The sequence below is a fragment of the Eptesicus fuscus genome, chromosome 1, assembly GCF_027574615.1.
Source record: "Eptesicus fuscus isolate TK198812 chromosome 1, DD_ASM_mEF_20220401, whole genome shotgun sequence".
NCBI classification, from domain to species: Eukaryota; Metazoa; Chordata; class Mammalia; order Chiroptera; family Vespertilionidae; genus Eptesicus; species Eptesicus fuscus.
Genome location: NC_072473.1, coordinates 102,454,794 through 102,474,905, shown reverse-complemented (window position 1 = coordinate 102,474,905; position 20,112 = coordinate 102,454,794).

Sequence of the window (20,112 nt, the reverse complement as noted above, 5' to 3'; positions counted from 1 at the left end):
CTTACTGAAATAGCTATTTTGAAATAGGTTAGAGTGGCCTGTAAATGATTTCAGGTAGCCTGTAAATCATGTCAAACATCTCAAAGTGCCTTTCCAAATTCTGACCAGGTTTAGCCAGAGTTGAAGATCAGGCTCAGAGATACATCTTAGGATAATAACAAGGAAAGCAAGTTGGACTAGAACCTCTTGGCTTAAGGGGTATCTGGAAGGCTTTCTTTTGCAAAAAGCTCTTTCTCATCAAATGGCAAGTGCCTGAAATTCTTTCATTGCAGACTGGAGCCATATGACTAAACAACTGTCTTAGTGGGAATTAGTATTGGGAATCTAGGTGAGGGGACTTAGAGTGGAGCAATTGCTATGAAGGGCAGGTGGCTTCACTAGGTGGTCTTTTCAAGTCCTGTTCAGCTCCTTGGAAACAAAGTTATAGAGGTTTTTGTCTAAAGTTTATTGTCCTTCTAAATGCAATTCACTTCTAAAACAAGTCACCCCCCCCTCCGCAAAAGAGGTTTACTTTGTTTAACACACAATTCTCATGACCTATGTAAAAATGCTTTGCTTTGCAACTCAAATTGTTCAAATGTACTGTTGTGCAAGTTCAAAAAAATTTTTTTAATCCTCACCTGAGGATTTTTTCCCATTGAATTTTAAAGAGAGTGTAAGGAAGGAAGGGAAAGGGAGAGAGAGAGAGAGAGAGAGAGAGAGAGAGAGAGAGAGAGAGAGAGAGAGAGAGAGAGAGAAGTATCTTGTCCATGTGAGAGACACGTCCTGACCAGGGCTGGGGCTCTAGCCTGCAACCTCGGTATATACCCTTTTTTTATTTTGTTTTATTTTATTTTTTGTGTTTTAATTTCTTTATTGGTTAAGGTATTACATATTTATCCTCATCCCCCCATTACCTTCCCCAACCCCACCCCCCACTCATGCCCTCACCCCCTGTTGTCTGTGTCCACTGGTTAGGTTTATATGCATGTATACAAGTGCTTTGGTTGATCTTTCCCCCTTTCCCCCACCCTCCCCTACCTTCCCTCTGAGGTTTGACAGTCTGATCGATGCTTCCCTGTCTCTGGATCTGTTTTTGATTCTTAGTTTATGTTGTTCATTATTTCCCATAGATGAGTGAGATCATGTGATATTTATTTTTGTCTGACTGGCTCATTTCAGTTAGCATAAGGCTCTCCAGTTCCATCCATGTTGTTGCAAATGGTAGGAATTCCTTCTTTTTTAGCACAGCGTAGTATTCCATTGTGTACATGTACCACAGTTTTTTAATCCACTCATCTGCTGATGGGCACTTAGGTTGTTTCCAAATCTTAGCTATGGTAAATTGTGCTGCTATGAATATGGGGGTGCATATATCCTTTCTGATTGATGATTCTAGCTTATTGGTATATATTCCTAGAAGTGGGATTACTGGGTCAAATGGGAGTTCCATTTTTAGTTTTTTAAGGAAACTCCATACTGTTCTCCACAGTGGCTGCACCAATCTGCATTCCCACCAGCAGTGCACGAGGGTTCCTTTTTCTCCGCATCCTCGCCAACACTTGTCGTTTGTTGATTTGTTGATGATAGCCATTCTGACAGGTGTGAGATGGTACCGCATTGTTGTTTTGATTTGCATCTCTTAGATAATTAGTGACTTTGAGTATGTTTTCATATGTCTCTTGGCCTTCTTCTGTCTTCTTTCAAAAAGTTTCAATTTAGGTCCGTTGCCCATTTCTTGATTGGATTGTTTATCTTCCTTTTGTTGAGTAGTATGAGTTCCCTGTAGATGTTGGAGATTAAACCCTTATCAGTGATAACATTGGCAAATATGTTCTCCTATGTAGTGGTCTTTCTTGTTGTTTTGTTGATGGTTTCTTTTGCTGTGCAAAAGCGTTTTATTTTGATGTAGTCCCATTTGTTAATTTTCTCTTTATTTTCCATTGCCCTAGGAGCAATATCAGTGAAGAAGTTCCTTTGGCATATGTCTGAGATTTTGCTGTCTGTGGATTCCTCTAATATTTTTATGGTTTCCCGTCTTATGTTTAAGTCCTGTATCATTTTGAGTTTATTTTTGTGTATGGAGTAAGTTGGTGGTCTAGTTTCATTTTTTTTTGCATGTATCTGTCCAATTTTCCCAACACTATTTATTGAAGAGACTGTCTTGATTCCATTGTATGTTCATGCCTCCTTTGTCAAATATTAATTGAGCATAGTGGTTTAGGTCAATATCTGGGTTCTCTATTCTATTCCATTGATCTATATGTCTGTTCTTGTGTCAGTACCAGGCTGTTTTGAGAACAGTGGCTTTGTAATACAGCTTGATATCTGGTATTGAGATCCCACCTACTTTGTTCTTCTTTCTCAGGATTGCTGTGGCTATTTGGGGTCTTTTTTTTTTTATTCCAGATGAATATTTGGAGAGTTCGTTCTAGGTCTTTTTTAATGGGGATTGCATTGAATCTATAGCTTGCTATGGGTAGTATGGACATTTTGATGATGTTGATTCTACCAATCCATGAACATGGTATGTTCTTCTATCTGTTTATATCTTCCTCTATCTCTTTTTTCAGTGTCCTGTAGTTTTTTGCATATAGGTCTTTTACCTCTTTAGTTAAGTTTACTCCTAAGTATCTTAATTTTTTTGATACAATGGTAAATGGGATTGCTTTTTTAGTCTCTCTTTCTGTAAGTTCACTATTGGTGTATATAAATGCAATAGATTTCTTGGCATTAATTTTGTATCCTGCTACATTGCAGAATTCATTTATTAAGTCTAATAATTTTTGATGGAGTCTTTTTTTATATTTTATTGATTTTTTACAGAGAGGTAGGGAGAGAGATAGTTAGAAATATCGATGAGAGAGAAACATCGATCAGTTGCCTCCTGCACACCCCCCACTGGGGATGTGCCCACAACCAAGGCACATGCCCCTAACCAGAATCGAACCTGGGACCCTTCAATCCACAGGCTGATGTTCTATCCAATGAGCCAAACCAGTTTCAGCTTGATGGAGTCTTTAGGGTTTTCTATGTACAGTATCATGTCATCTGCAAATAAGGACAGTTTTACTTCTTCTTTTCCAATTTGGATGCCTTTTATTTCTTCTTCTTGTCTGATCGCAATGGCTAGTACTTCTAGTACTATGTTGAACAGGAGTGGTGAGAGAGGGCATCCCTTTCTTGTTCCTATTCTTAGGGGAAATGGCTTTAGTTTTTGTCCATTGAGTGTGATGCTTGCTGTGGGTTTGTCATATATGGCTTTTATTATGTTGAGGTATGACCCTTCTATTTCCACCTTGCTGAGAGTTTTTATCAAGAAAGGGTATTGGATTTTGTCAAATGCTTTTTCTGCATCAATTGATATGACTATGTGATTTTTATCTCTCAATTTGTTTATGTGATGTATCATGTTTATTGATTTGCAGATATTGTACCATCCTTGCATCCCTGGGATAAATCCTGCTTGGTCATGGTGTATGATCTTTCTGATGTACTGCTGGATCCTATTTGCTAGAATTTTGTTGAGGGATTTTGGCATCTATGTTCATGAGGGACATTGGCCTGTAATTCTCTTGCGTTGTGTTGTCTTTATCTGGTTTTGGTATCGGGGTGATACTGGCTTCATAGAAGGAGCTTGGAAGTGCTCCTTACTCTTGAATTTTTTGCAATAGTCTAAGGAGGATAGGTTTTAGTTCTTCCTTGAATGTTTGGTATAACTCTCCTGTGAAGCTGTCTGGCCCTGGGCTTTTGTTTGCTGGAAGCTTTTTGATGACTGCTTCAATTTCTTCCATAGTTATTGGCCTATTAAGATTTTTAGAATATTCCTGATTGAGTTTTGGAAGGTTGGATTTTTCTAGGAATATGTCAATTTCCTCCAGGTTGTCTAGTTTGTTGGGATAGAGTTGTCCATAATATTTTTTAACAATCCTTTGTATTTCTGTGGGATCTGTTGTTATTTCGCCTCTATCATTTCTGATTTTGTTTATTTAGTTCCTCTCTCTTTGCTTCTTGATGAGCCTGGCTAGAGGTTCATCTATCTTGTTTATCCTTTCAAAGAACCAGCTCTTGGTCTCATTGATCTTTTGTATTGTTTTTTTGGTCTCAATGTCATTTATTTCTGCTCTAATATTTATTATCTCCTTCCTTCTGCTCACTCTGGGCTTTTCTTGTTGCTCTCTTTCTAATTCTTTGAGTTGTAGCATTAGATGATTTACTACCATTTTTTCTTGATTTTTGAGGTAGGCCTGTAGAGCTATGAACTTCCCTCTCTGGACTGCTTTCATTGTGTCCCATAGGCTTTGGATTGTTGTATTTTTATTGTCATTAGTTTCCAGAATGTTTTTAATTTCTTCTTTGATTCATTGGTAACACAATCAATATTTAATAGCATGCTATTCAGCTTCCAAGTGTTTGAATGTTTTGGATTGTTTTTATTGTAGTTTATTTCTAATATTATGCCATTGTGTTCTGAAAAGATGCTTGGTATTATTTCAATCTTCTTGAATTTGGGGTGACTTTGCTTGTGATCCAGTATGTGGTCTATTTTTGAAAATGTCCCATGTGCACTTGAGAAGAAAGTGTATTCCACAGCTTTGGGGTGAAATGTTCTGAAGATGTCAATTAAGTCCATCTGATGTAGCGGGTCATTTAGGATTGTTGTTTCTTTTCTGATTTTTTGTCTAGAGGGTTTATCCAGTGATGTCAGTGGTGTATTAAAGTCCCCTACTATGATTGTATTGTTGTCGATCTCTCTCTTGATATCTTCCAGGAGAGTTTTTATCTATTTGGGTGCTCTTGCATTGGGTACATATATGTTTATCAGGGTTATATCCTCTTGTTGTATCGATCCCTTTAGTATTATGAAGTGGCCTTCCTTATTTCTTGTTATGGCCTTCACTTTGAGTTCTATTTTGTCAGATATAAGTATTGCTACCCCAGCTTTTTTTTTTTTTCATTTCCATTTGCCTGAAGGAAAATTTTCCATCCTTTCACTTTTAGTCTGTGTGAGTTTCTTGTTCTGAGGTGGGTCTCTTGTAGACAGCATATATATGGGTCATGTTTTTTATCCATTCAGCCACTCGATGTCTTTTGATTGGAGCATTTAGTCCGTTTACATTTAGAGTTATTATTGAAAGGTACTTTTTTGTAGCCATTTTTATTTTTTGAGGCTGTGTTCCTTCTTACCTTTTTGTTTCTTCTTTTTACAGCATTTCATTTAGCATTTCTTGCATTGCTGGCTTGGTAGTGATAAACTCCTTTAGCCTTTATTTTGTCTGCAAAGCTCCTGATTTCCCCTTCAATTTTGATTGATAGTCTTGCTGGATAGAGTATTCTTGGATTCAGTCCCTTGCTTTGCATCGCTTTGTATATCTCCTTCCATTCCCTTCTAGCTTGGTGTGTTTCTGTTGAGAAATCATTTGATAATCTGATGAGGGATCCTTTGTAGGTAACTTTCTTTCTCTCTTTTGCAGCCTTTAATATTCTCTCTTTGTCGATAACATTTGCCATTGTAATTATGGTGTGTCTTGGGGTGGGTCTTTTGGGATTCATCTTCCTTGGAACTCTCTGTACTTGAGTAACTTTTTTCTTCCCCATATCAGGGATGTTTTCTGTCATTATTTCTTCAAATAAATTTTCTAATCCTTGCTGCTCTTCTTGTTCTTCTGGCAGCCCTATTATACATGTTATTTCGTTTTTCATTGTTCCAAAACTGCCTTAGGCTCTCCTCCTGCTTTTTAATTTTTTTCTCTAGTTGCTGTTCAGATTGGGATTGTTTCTGTACCTGATCTTCTAACTCAGTGATTCTGTCCTCTGCTTCTTCTAGTCTACTGTTGAAGCCTTCCATGGTGTTTTTGATGGTAGCTATATAATTTTTCATTTCTTCCTGATTTTTGAATAGGTTGTTGATTTTCTCCTCCATCTGGTTTATGAACTGTATTACCATTACTCTGAATTCTTTTTCTGTCATGTTGCATGCTTCCGTTTCACTTATTTCCTTTCTTGGCGATTCCTCCTTTTCTTTCCTCTGGGGACTGCTTCGTTTCTCCCCATTTTGACTGTCACCAGAAGGTTCAAATATCGAGTTGCGGGGGCCTGGGCTGTGTGCAGTGGGAGTTTTGCACCCCCCAAGTGTCACTGAAAAGCTCTGACACCAAAACGTGCGGTTGCTGTGGGTTGGTGGGAGCCACGCTCACCCTGGGTCAGAGTCACAGGCGCTTAGTGTGGCCTCTTGTGTGCACCTAGAATCAGGGACTTAGTGTGTCCTGTACCACGTTGAAACAGAGAACCCACTGGCATGTGACAAAAATCAAAGTCCCCTATTGTGTGTCAGGAGTCAGAGGCTCCCTGTGTCCATGCCGAGAATCGAGTATCAGAGTCTCTGTTGCTTGGTGTTACCTCGCACTGAGAATCTGGGTCCCTGTGTGCATGTGCACCAAGAATTGGAGTCACTGGCTCTTTGTGTGAATGTACTGGGAATCAGGGATCCCAGGCACATGCAATGAGGAACAGAGTCTAGTCACTGGTGCTCATTGCTGCTTCTTGCTTGGAGATTCAGGGTCCCCACTCTACTTGGTAGACCGGGTTGCTCAGTCGCACTGTGTTGGCAGGAGGTCCACTTCTGCCCTGTGGTAAACAGCCTTCTGTGTGCACTTGCCCTGATTCAAAGTCAGGTGGCACTGCCACTTAGTGTGGGTGTGGGGTCTGATCATGCAGGTGTGCACTGTGGAAAACAAACCCCCGTGTTCATGTACCCAGGCTCAAATTCAACTCTGCCTCCCTGTGTGGGCATAGGGTCTGGTTGTGGGGAACAAACTCTCCGAGTCTGCACATCTAGGTTCAAATTCAGCGCAGCCACTCTGCTAAGGTGCAGGGTCTGGTCATGGGAAACAAACCCTGGGTTTGCACCCCCAGGCTCAAATTCTGCGCTGTCTCCCTTCATGGGTGCAGGATCTGGTCACAGAAAACAATCTCCCCAAGGTCGTGCACCTATGCTCAAATTCAGGACTGCCTCCCTGCCTGGGCATGGAGACTAGTTGCAGGAAACAAATTCCCAGAGTTTGCAAGTCCGTGTTCAAGTTCAGCGCTGTCTCCCTGCCCTGCATGGGCGTGGGATCTGGTCGCAGAAAACTACCTCCCTAAGGATGAGCAGCTAGGCTCAAATTCAGCTCAGTCTCCCTGCCTGGGCGTGGACACTAGTCGTGGGAAACAAACTTTCTGTGTCCGACACCAAGGCTCAAAGTCAGGCAGAGTCGCCACTGCTTTGTGTGTGCAGAAAACCTTATTGTGCGGCTGGGGTCTGGTAGTTTCTTTGTTGCTGCTGAGGGGCAGCGGGGGAGGGGGATTGGCTTTGTGACTCACAGAAATATGCGGCTATGGTGCCTGGAGTCTTAGTGTCCCTGGGTCTGCAGCTGTGGTCGCAGGTCTTTTACCAGGGTGGCTGTAGGGTCCTGGTTTGCTTCTGAGACCAGACTGGGTGTTGGCGAAGCTAGGATTCTAGTCTCAAGCAGTTCTGTTCTTCAAGATAGCGTGTTCTCTGTGCCGCCAGTGTCCTCCCCGGAGTGTTTGCGTTTTGCCGTCTTAAGACTGCTTGGATTGGCAGCCCCCTGGAAGAACTGCAGGGTCTAACTGTCCCTATTTCACTCACATACACACCCACACACATCCACTCACACCTCTATCGCTCCCTCACTCTCTCACACACTCTCCCTCCCTACCTTCCTGCTGGTCGCCATCTTTCCGCAGCCTCGGTATATACTCTTGATTGGGAATCAAACCTGTGACCCTTTGGTCCAAGGGTCTACACTCTAACCACTGAGAACACTAGCCAGGGCTGCAACTTCAATTTTTTATTTGCGTTTACTTAAAGTGAGAATTATCTTAATCTTTCAAAAGGAATGTACTTTAGCAAAATAAAATATTTTCATCCTTGTCCGAATGACATATTTCAAAATGTCTTAAATTGTCCTCATAAATCCTTAAAGCATCAGAATAAAATCTATCCTTACGGCAATGATAATCGCTGTGTCCTAAGCCTCACCTAGAATAGGGAGAAAGTAGTTCAACATCACTGTCTAAAGGAGATCAACATCACTGTCTAAAGGGTTAGGATGTGACTTGTGGTCTTTTATAACAGTTTTTTAAAATAATATATATCTTTCGTTATCTATCTTCACCCAGCTTTGATGTTTTCTTAAAATGTGAAGGTATGTCTTTTAAATGACATATTAAAAATATAATTATTTACAATCTAGATATGTTAAAAAATACCTGACAGTACATACTTAACCTAGTGATGAAGACAGGCAGAACGAACCACTTTAAGAGAAAGAGAGTACTATAAAAACAATAAATGTGCCAGCGAGGCTCCTGAAGTAGTTGAAATTATGCTACTTATAAATCATTATTACCAAAATGCTGTATTAGGAAAGTGGCATTATGGTTTGTGTTTTCCTCTCTGCTTTCTGAACTTTCTTTTAATGCAGGAATAACATTTTTTTCAGTAGCTATGTTTATATGTATGTATGTACATTCTACTTTGATTCATGAGAATACGATTATACTGTTTTGGTAAGTTACAGTTTTAAAAGTTGTCAGCAGGGAGACATGATACAGTTGAATGAAGACTAGTTTGAGATGTCCGAGAACCTGGATTTTAACCCCAGCTCTGCCGCCATGTTCAAGTAATGCCTGACTCTTTTCCTTGTTTTTTCCATTGGTAAAATGAAGAGGGTGGGCAAGATGTCCTCCAATGTTCCTTTTCTGTCCTCTGTCCTATAACTTTTTTTTTTTACCATGTGTTTAATGATTACTCCATTTAATCTCAAAGTACAGCATGGATGGACCTGGAGAGCAGTATGCTAAGTGAAATAAGACAGGAAGAGAAAGACAAGTAACATATGATTTCACTCATATGTGGAATCTAATGAACAAAATAAACTAACAAACAAAATAGGGACTTATAGGTAGAGACCAGGCTGACAACTATTGGTGGGGGATCTGGGTGAGAGGCGGGTGGAGGGATTGAACAAAAAGGAAAAAAAGAGAGAAAGAACACCTTGTGGACAGAGACAACAGTGTGGTGACTGACAGGGGGAGGGGGAAGAGTGGAGGTCGAGGAGGGTGTAGGGGAAATAAATGATGGTGGAAAGAGACTGGACTTGGGGTGGTAAACACACAATACAGTGTACAGATGATGTGCTATAGAATTGTGCACCTAAAGCCTGTGTAATTTTGTTAACCAGTGTCGCCCCAATTAATTCAATAAAAAGGAAAAAAAAAGAAGAAGAAAGAGGGTGTGGGCTTTAAGCCCCCAGCACTGATATTAAGAAACTGTTTTATCTGGGTTTAACTGAAGGGAGAAGGGAAAGAGAAATGTTTTCATGTGAGGATAGTAGTATTAAGGTTGGTAGGCTGAAGTCAAATTCTAAACTTTAGGTAGGTAAAATGAGAAAATGTGACTCTATGATTGTAGTAGTGTAGTCATATTTGAACTCTTCTCATCTATGGACAAAGAAAGGGTCCATATTTGATTGAAATTTTTATTATAATTACCTTTAAACACATGGGATCAGTTATTTTTAACTTTTATTTTGATATAATTTCAAACTTAAAGAAGGGTTGCAATAATAGTAAGATAACTCCACTTCTCTAAGATTCTCCAGTTGTCCACATTTTCCCACTATGTTAGTCCAGATCCTCTGAAAAGCAGATGCCAATGAGGAATTAAATTTGTAAGAATTTTATTAGAGGAAATGCCTGTATGAAAGGAAATCAGGAGGGAGCTCGGAGAATCTGAGAGTGCTGTCAGACTGCAATGCAATTATGATTTTGGATACAGGAGAAAAGGAGAAAAGCTTGGGTGGAAGAATCCTGGATTGCCATGCCATCGTAGGCATTCATTGCCTTCAGAAGGTCTGTGAGCCAAGGTAAGTAACAAAGGAGTTCTACATCTTTCACACAGTCATTGTTGGGGAATGGCCAGTTAGAGGTGTGGCCTTGGCACAATAACCTTCTATAGATTTCACAGTGTAGCAGCTGAGGCCCTTGGACAGTTATGCTCCCTATAGTAGGAGCTACATGAGGTGCATTTAATTTTTTTTTATTGATTAAGGTATTATATATGTGTCCTTATCCCCCCATTGTCCCCTACCCCACTCCCATTCATGCCCTCACCCCCCTGGTGTCTATGTCCATTGGTTATGCTTATATGCATGCATACAAGTCCTTTGGTTGACCTCTACTCCTTACCCCCACCCTCCCCTACCTTCCTTCTGAGGTTTGAGCATCTAATCGATGCTTCTCTGTCTCTGGATCTGTTTTTACTCATCAGTTTATGGCTACCACCATCCACTCTTTGAGATCATAGATCTATTTCTCCACACAGGTTTGTGGAGAAGCTTCTGTGTAGCTCCCAGTGACATTTCTTTCTCAGGGAAAGCTTAGAAGAAGGTGATTAGTTTGATGGACTACAACCCCAGGCATTGCAGTTGGTCTTGGGTACACAACTGGCACTCATACTCTCTCTCCTCCACTATCCATTCTAAATTCACCTTGCCCCCAGTTGTCTCTTCAGCAGGTCTTATTCCTTAATTGGTGATGAGACCCAAACCTTTATTTTTGAGCAGTGTGAGACCCTCTTTGTCTGGGATTGCTGTACTTCTCCATTCAGTTACAATGGGGCAAGGAAGTACTAGGAGGTACCCATGCGGGTCACCTGGGATCCACCCATAATTCCTCCCTGCTGCCATTTTTTAAAATCCTCACCCAATGATATTATTTCCATTGATTTTTTTTTAGAGCGAGTGGAGGTGAGGGAAGAGGGGGAGAGAGAGAGAAACATTAATGTGAGAGAGACACATTGATTGGTTGCCTCCTGTACGTACCCCTGACTGGGCCAGGAATCGAGTCTGCAAGTGCCCTTGACCAGAGTAGAACTTGTGACCCTTCGGTCTGTGGGCTAACACTCTAACCACTGAGCAAAACTGGCCAGGGCCCTGCTGCTATTTTGTAAAAGCCACTGTGCTTCCTCCAGAACACCAGGAGCCATTATCCTTGCCAGAATGGTGACTCCTCCTCTCATCTTTTCTTCTCTGGGGACAAGGAATCCAAACTGCTCTGGAATCAGCTCTGACTTGTAGTTCATTTCAACCCTTGCTGTGTTCCCTGGAAAGCACATGCCCCCTTTGAGAAACAAGAACTCCAGCCTTGAAGGACCCAGAGATGAGGGGATAGAAAGCATAAGTCACCCAGTGAGTAAAGGTATTTGGGGTCACTCCTGCTTTTATCCCTTGGTTCCTGGATTCATGTATCCTTAATATTAGAATACAGCACCATAAAGAGGCCTGTGATTTAACAAAAACACTATTTTCAGATACACTGCTTGGTCAGACATGCTCCCTGTTGTATTCAATCTGTGAGGAACAGTTACTTTATCATTCTGCCTCTCTTCCATAACCATTTGAAAGTAATGAAAATATCCTGTCCATTTACTCTTAAATACTTTGGGCTGTGTTACCTAGCAATAAGGACATTCTGTATTTAATCACAGTATGATTATAAAAACCAGAAAATGTAGCATTGAAATAATACTATTGCTTAAACCGTAATTCATATTCAAATTTGAACAATTGTCCCGATAGTGTTTTTTTAGAGCTTCTTTTTTCTGGATCTTGGATCCAATCTAGGATATGCATTGCATTTAGTTATTATGTCTTCTTAATCTCCTTTAACCTGGAACAGTTCCTCATTTTCTCATTGTCTTTTTTTTTTTTTACCTTAGTATACAGAGTGAGGCAAAAGTAGGTTTATAGTTATGAGTATGTGAAATACAGAGTTTATTCTTGTATAATTATTTATTAATTACTAGAGGCCCAATGCAAGAATTTGTACACAGGTGGGGTCCCTAGGTATGGCCTGCGGGGATTGGGCTGAAACTGGCAGTCCAACACTGCCTGCCACTCCTGTCTGCCGCTCCTGCTCATCCTGGCCCTGCTGTGCCTGGCCCGGGCTTATGCCCAGTCAGTTCTGATCTGGAGAGGCTCACGCTGCTCAGCTGCGTCTGGTGCCCATCCCCGAGGGGGAGGGGCTGGGTCATGATTGGCCCTCTAGGGGGTGGGGGACAGTGGGATGCCCTTGCCAGCGAGGGATTTGGATATGTCCTGCTGACATTCGTACAGGTTGTTGGGAGCCACTTGGTGGCCACTTTTACTAGTATATCTTTTCTTCCCTGTGGAGCATCTAGGGAGGGGAAGTGGCCTGTTGGTGCCTGTCCGGTTCTCCAGAGATTGGACCTGCAGGACTACTGAGGGAGTGAGTAGCTGCTGCCAGGCTGGTGGGCTGCCAGGATGGGTTGGTCAGCTAAGCAGCACTCCTGCTGTGGGAGCGCACTGACCACCAGGGGGCAGCTCCTGCATTGAGTGTCTGCTCCCTGGTGGTCAGTGTGTGTCATAGTGACTGGTCAACTGGTTGTTCGGTTGTTCAGTCGCTTAGGCTTTTGTACATATAGATTATATTATTTTTCCATATGAACAACTGTAAACCTACTTTTGCCCCACCTTGTATTTGAAGATTATAGGCCAGTCATTTGTACCTTGTCTCTAAACTTGTATTTTTCTGCTATTTCCAAATGGTTAGATCAGCAAAAATAGCAAAAGTGTGTCCTCAGTTTGTCATATCAGGATGTTCATGAAGTCAGTGGTGTTTATTTAGTCACAAGTGATAATAAAAAATAAAATGGTCCCAACCTGGAAATTTTCACCAAATGCTGGAAGTAGCAATGGAGAAAATCAAGCAAACACCAATACAATTTCCCATCCTTAAAGTGTGGCTCAGCTATATCCTCCTCTGTGAACCACTCTTTAACCACCCTCCACCTCTGTCAGAACCTGCTTTCCCAGTGCTCTTACAGCATTTCATCACATGCTGTGTTCTCATTAGCTTTTTTTTCTGTTTGTCTCCCTGCTGGACTGTGAGACTGAGAGCAAAGAATATTTCTATTTCACCTCTTGTACTCCCTGATGAGAATAGCCTTCCTTGACCCTACTTTAAGCCTCAGGTCACGTATCATTTGTCCAGGGAGCCTATCCTGACTCACCTAATTTGAATTAATCTTCCTTCTTTGTGTTACCTTTTACCCTATGCCAACTTCTACCTCAGTGTGCATCATGCCATATTATTATCCCCTGTTTATCTTTTTCTCCATAGAGATGCTGAGCTACTTGAAGTCAGGAACTGCGTCTCCAAGTGTTCAGCAAAGGGACCGGTCCATAGAAGGATCTCAATAATGGCATATTGAAAAATATTTAGTTAAATCAAGAAAATATACTAATAATACAATTAAAAGTCTTGATTTATACATGTGTAATAGATACTTGTTTAGATTGAAGTTTAAAATATAGCTGGTGTGTGGAGTTCAGCTCATTTGTCATTAATCTGGTTCTGAGCATAGAAGCACCTTAATAAAATACCATAACCTTCCTGAGGGTTCATATAGAAGTGACACCTATCAAAATTATCATGATTAACCGGGGAGAATAACAATTTTGTGATGGTCTTTTATTTATGTTCATTTTTTCTCAAGCCCTGTCTGATTACCTATTTAGAAGTACTGTGCAGAATACATCATTTATTTAAACTAAATATCTATTTATTAAGCACTCTGTAAGTTCAAAGCACAATAGAAATATAGATATTCACATTTTATCCTTCCTGAAGTATCTCCCAAATATTATTATTACTTCATGTTAAGCATAAAGAAATTGAGACTCACAGGGGTTAAGTAACCTGCCAAGGTTACTGAGTACTTAAATCTGGGTAAGCTGATTACAGAATCAATGTTTTGAAATATCTCTGCTATGTTTTATTTTCTTTTTAAGACATTGTGTTTGATAGACTCTAAGATGGCCTCCAGTGATCCCTATGTAGATAATCACACACACCCCCTCCCCCGACCCTGCTGAGTGTGGACTGGATTAAGTGACTTACTTCTAACTAATATAATATGTCACAAATGGTGAGATATTTAAGTGATTAGGTTACAAGAGATTGTAACCTTTGACTTTCTGGATGACTCTCTACCTTGCTGGTTTTGATGAAGCAAGTTGTTATGAGGCCCATCTGGCAAGGAATTAAGGGTGTTCTCTGGCCAATAACCAGCTAGAAATTGAGGCCCCCAGTCCCACAGGCCACAAAGAAATGAATCTTGCTAAAAACCATGTGATCTTGGTAGCAAATCATTCCTCAGCCAACCTTCAGAGGAGAACCAAGCTCAGGTTTACACCTTCATTGTAGCCTTATACAAAACTATGAAGGCCCATATTCATGACCTACAGAAATAGTGAGGTAATACATAGGTGTTTTAAGCTGTGAAATTGTGGCAATTTGTTATACAATGATAGATGATTAATATAGCCATTAAAGATACTGTTAAAAGTAAGTTATATCATGAATATTGCAAACACTTACATGAACTTACAATATATCATGCACTGTTCTAAGTGTTTTACATGTATTAGCTCACTTAATCATCTCAACTACACTATGAGGTAGATACTGTTATTACCTCCATTTTCTAGATGAGAAAACAGGTACAGAAGTGTTCAGTAACTTGGTTGCTCATGTAGAAAATGGCAGAACTTATTCATTCAGGCATTCTGACTCTGAGAATCACACGTCTTAATCACAACCACTCTGCTATATTGATTTGAATGTCATACTTTCCGAAAAGGTGCATGATAGAACTTGGCCATTAAACCTTAATTAGAAATTTTATTAGTGAACATTTATTTTGAAAGCATAATGTCTTAAAATGATCAAACCTAAAAACAGATATCATAAAGAAATCTATTTTTATCTGTCATAACTCTAGCAAGTAAGGTCTTTCCAAAGGTGACCATGGAGATGAAGGATTGGGATCTAAATGGATGGATCTTTGAACAAGTTCTTGGATATTTATTCTTCTAATCCAGTGAATACTCTCAATTAGAATGACAGATTCCATGGCACTTTACTCTTGAAATTCATGTTATTCTGGAGATGAAAACTGAATTAATTTACATATTAGAATATTGGTGTTTAATATTTAGTGCTAGTAGTTGGAAGAAGAGGAAGAATTTGTGTTCCAAACAAAACAGTGAGATTGAGAATAGGATGGCAGAGAAAAAAACATGGGAAAATTATACATTTTTCTCAAATCTTTTATAATATGCTATAAAGTTTTACATAAAACAAAACATCTTTATACCAAGAAATAATGCAGTCACCATAAATAACATCTATTATTAGAATTCTGTATGATAGAGAACTTCTGGGTAGCTGACAACAAAGGCAGCCACTTAGGTTCCAATCTCCTAACATTTCTCTAAAAGTAATACAGATAAATAAGAAGAGAAAAATAAAATGGCAGGAAACCATGCCCTCATAATAACTTGAACAGAAAGAACAACTAAACTTCAAAATAACTATAATTAAAAGGAGAAATAATACCAAATTATAGCATATTTTAAGAATAAAATGCATTTATGCCCTAGCCCCGTGATTGGCAAACTGCTGCTCGCGAGCCACATGTGGCTCTTTGGCCCCTTGAGTGTGGTTCTTCCACAAAATACCACAGGCCTGGGCGAGTCTATTTTGAAGAAGTGGCATTAGAAGAAGTTTGAGTTTTAAAAAATTTGGCTCTCAAAAGAAATTTCAATCGTTGTACTGTTGATATTTGGTTCTGTTGACTGAGTTTGCTGACCACTGCCCTAGCCGGTTTGGCTCAGTGGATAAAGCGTCAGCCTGCGGACTGAAGGGTCCCAGGTTTGATTAGGGTCAAGGGCACATGCCCGTGTTGCCAGCTTGATCACCAGTAGGGGGCATGCAGGAGGCAGCCGATCAGTGATTCTCTCTCATCATTGATGTTTCTATCTCTCCCTCTCCCTTCCTCTCTGAAATAAATAAAAGCACTTAAAATTTTTTAAAAAGAATAAAATGCATTTATTGTAACTTGAAAATATAAAAGTTAAACAGATTAAACAACTTAGTTGCCTCATTTATAACATATGTGGCAGGTCATAGGTAGAGCAAGACATCTATCTCACTGTTGTAATTTTAAACCATGCCCTCATCATAACTTGAACAGAAAGAATACCTAAACTTCAAAATAACTGTAAGTAAAAGGAGAAATAATACCAAATTATAGCATGTTCCTTCCCCCTTCCACCTACCTTCTTACAAGGCTTTGTGGTGAGCAAGGCCAACTGAAAAAACCTGAAGGGAAAACAGAAGAGAGAAGATAGCTAAAAGGTCTAAAGTTATGTAAAAACTACTACCAAAAAGACCAAGTTCATCCTAAATTTTTAAAAAGTGTCTAGATGGAACAGACAAACTATAGGGAAATGTGATTTGAAGGGATAGTTTTTGAAACCAAAGCTTATTGGAAAGGTAAAAAGTAACATTGTATCAATTAAGTGAAGAAGAAAACTTTATCAATTGAGTGGAGAAGAAGAAAAGAAGAAAAAGGGCAAAATTTAGGGCCTGTATGACTAAAGAAAGGAACAGAATCAGAGAACACAAACCATCCCCTATCATAAAATAGAAACACAAATTTATTAAATATCTGGACTCTGCTATGTTGACAGAAGAGGGCGCCATTAAAATAGGAATCTTGAGAGGGAAAAACAGGACAAAATGAACAAAATATATCTACACAGAATTGATGCTGAAAGAGAAATTTATAGCACTAAATATTTAAAATAGGAAAGAGGAAGGACTTCTAATTAATCATTTAAGTGATAACCTTAAAAAAAAAACAACTAGAAAAAGAAGAGTAAAATAAACTCAGAGCAAGTAGAAGAAAGGAAATAATAAAGAGCAGAAATAAATGAAATTGGAAATAGAGAAAATAGATGAAACAAAAAGTTAGTTCCTTGAAATTATCAATAAAATTGAGAAACCTCCAGCAAGACTAAAATAAATAAAATGAGAGGACATAAAAATTCCACTATCAGGAATGAAACTGGATATTACTACAGATCCTTCAGTTATTAAAGAACTAGGAGCCCGTTGCACGAAGTTTCGTGCAATAGACTTTTCCTTCACCTGGCTTCCGGCACCAGTTTTCCGCCAGCAGCAGTTTTTCTCTGGCCACCTGCCGATCAGAGCGCCTCCCGCCTGCATGAGAGGAACTCCGATCGGGAGCGCTCCGATCGGGCGGGTGGCCAGAGGAAAACTGCTGCTGGCGGAAAACTGGTGCCAGCAGCCACGCAATCGGCCACCCCGAGTTCCGCCACCAGCGTCTTCCGCAGCCCAGCGTCTTCCGCAGCGCCGGCCTAAGCAGCGCCGGCTGTTTAAGCCGATGGGAGGAGCGGGGGTCGGGGACTCGCGAGTCCCCGCCCCCCGCTCCTACTGCCAGCCAATTGGCCACCCTGAGTCCCGCCCCCCGCGCCTCCAGCCGCCCAATCGTGGGCGTAGCAGAGTGATGGTAATTTGCATATTACCATTTTATTAGGTATGATAGTAAGGCAATACTATGAACACTCAAAAACATAGATGAAATGGATCAATTCCTTGAAAAACAAACTACCAAAACTCATGCAATAGAACATAGATAATATGAATTGTCCTATAACTATTAAAGAAATTGAATCTGTAATTTAAAAGCTTTCATAAAAAAACTCTCTGAACCCGGATCATTTCACTGGAGAATTCTACCAAACATTTGAGAAAAATGAGCACCAATTCTCTATAATATTTTTCAGAATACAGAAGAGGACAGCACACTTGCCAACTCATTATATGAAGCCAATATTACCCTAATAACAATGAGACAAAAGCAGTACAAAAAAGGGAAAATGAGTAATCAGTATCTCTCATGATGCTAGATGCAAAATCTTATCTAATAAAGAGGGAATATGCTAATTGACCCTCACACCATCACAAAGATGGTGGTGCCCACAGCCAATAAGGAGGGAATATGCTAATTGACTGCCACACCCTCAAAGATGGTGGCACCCACAGCCAATAAGGAAGGAGTATGCTAATTGACTGCCCCACCTTCAAAGATGGCAGTGCCCACAGCCAGTAAGGAGGGAATATGCTAATTGACTGCCATGCCCTCAAAGATGGCGGTGCCCACAGCCACAAGATAGTGGTGCCCAGTCCTCTCAGCCCCGCTGGGGTAGCAGGTGCGTGGCAAGGCCAGGCCCACCCCAGGCAGGCCCGGCTGCTCCGCATGCCTGCCTCCAGAGTCCCCCAGTCTCCTCAGCCCCCCAGTCACCCAGGGCTAGCCCAAGGCACAGGCAAGCCTCGGATGGCAGCTTCTCAGCAGTCCAGGGACACCTGAGGCTCAGGTAACCAGGGCTGGCTTAGGCTTGCGCTGCCAGCAGTGGCAGCGGTAGAGGTGTGATGGGGCATCGCCTTCCCCTGATTGCTGGGTCGCCTCCTGCCCCTGAGGACTTCTGGACTGTGAGAGGTGGCAGGCTGGGCTGAGGGACCTCCCCTCCAGTGCATGAATTTTCATGCACTGGGCCTCTAGTCCTATATAATAAAGAGCTAATATGCAAATAGTTTTCATGCCCTCACACCTTCACATCATGCCAGCTCAGACACTCAACACTGGGGAGAGAGGAATGGGGACCAGCCAGACTCCATCCCAGGAGAGGGACAAGCCACCCACCCTGCAGTCCTGGGAGCCAGTGGCTGCACCTGCACCTGGGGCCTGGGAGAGGAACAAGCTGCATGCCCCGTGGTCCCTGGTGCCAGCAGCTGCACCTGAGGCCTGGGAAAGGGACAAGCCGCCTGCCCCATGGTCCTGGGGGCCAGTGCCTTTGCCTGTGGCCCATGAGAGGGACAAGTCATCTACCCCGTGGTCCCGGGTGCCTGCAGCTGCAGCCTGGGTAAAGCTGCCCGCTCATGGTCCCCTGTGGCTGCAGCCAGCCCGAGCGAAGCCAGCCCGGGTCCTGGGTGCCTGCAGCCGGCCAGAGAGAGGGAAGCCCGGGTCCCAGGTGCGGGGTGAGGCAGAGGTGGTTAGGGGTGATCAGGCCAGTAGGGGAGCAGTTAGGGGCGATCAGGCAGGCAGGCATAGGGGTTAGGGTCGATCAGGCAGGCAGGCAGGCGAGCAGTTAGGAGCCAGTGGTCCCGGATTGAGAGAGGCAGTCAGACATCCCCCGAAGGGTCCCGGAGTGGAGAGGGTGCAGGCCGGGCTGAGGGACCCCCCCCATGTATGAATTTCGTGCACCGGGCCTCTAGTTTCTCAATAAAATTCTTGCAATTCTTATGTAAAAAAGAATTATGCATTATGATTAAGTGGGGTTTATTTTAGGAATACAAGGCTGAGTCAATATTAGCAAGTCAAAGTCACCTCCTACATCAATAAGCTAAAGGAGAAAAATTGTGTAACCATATCAATTCATGCAGAAAATGCAATTGACAAAATTCAACCCCCATTCACAATTAATAAAATTTTCTAGAAATTTGAGTTTAGTATAGAGAGGAATTTTCTCAACTTGATCACAAGTATCTATAAAAATCCTACAGCTATCATGTTACTTAAGATCAAAACATTGAGAGCTTTCCCCTTAAGATCAGGAAAAAAGCAAGGATGTCTGCATTCCCCAGTTTTATTCATCATAGTGGTAGAAGTCCTAGCCAGCTCAATAAAGAAAAAAAAAGGAAATAAAAGGCCTATATATTGCAAAGGAAGAAATGAAAATGTCATATTTTAAGATTACATGATTGATTGTCTATTTAGAAAGGAATCTAAAAAAAGTTTGTATAATTAGTGAGTTCAACAAGGTCAACACACATGCCAATCATATTCTTATATACTAGCAAAGAGCATGTGGAAACAAAAATGAAAAATACATAATATTTATAATCATTGCAAAATTAAAATACTTAGATATAAATCTATTAAAACAATTACAAGATCTGTATGCTATATGGTGAAAATTTCAAGGCACAAATGAGAGAAATCATAGAACTAAATAAATGGTGAGACAATGTGCTCATGGATTAGGAGAGTCAATATAGTAAAAATATCAATTCTTCTCAAATTTATCCATAGGTATAATGCAATTCCTATCAAAATCCCAACAATATTTTCAGTAGACATAATCAATCTTATTCTAAAAAGTCTATGAAAAGGCTAAG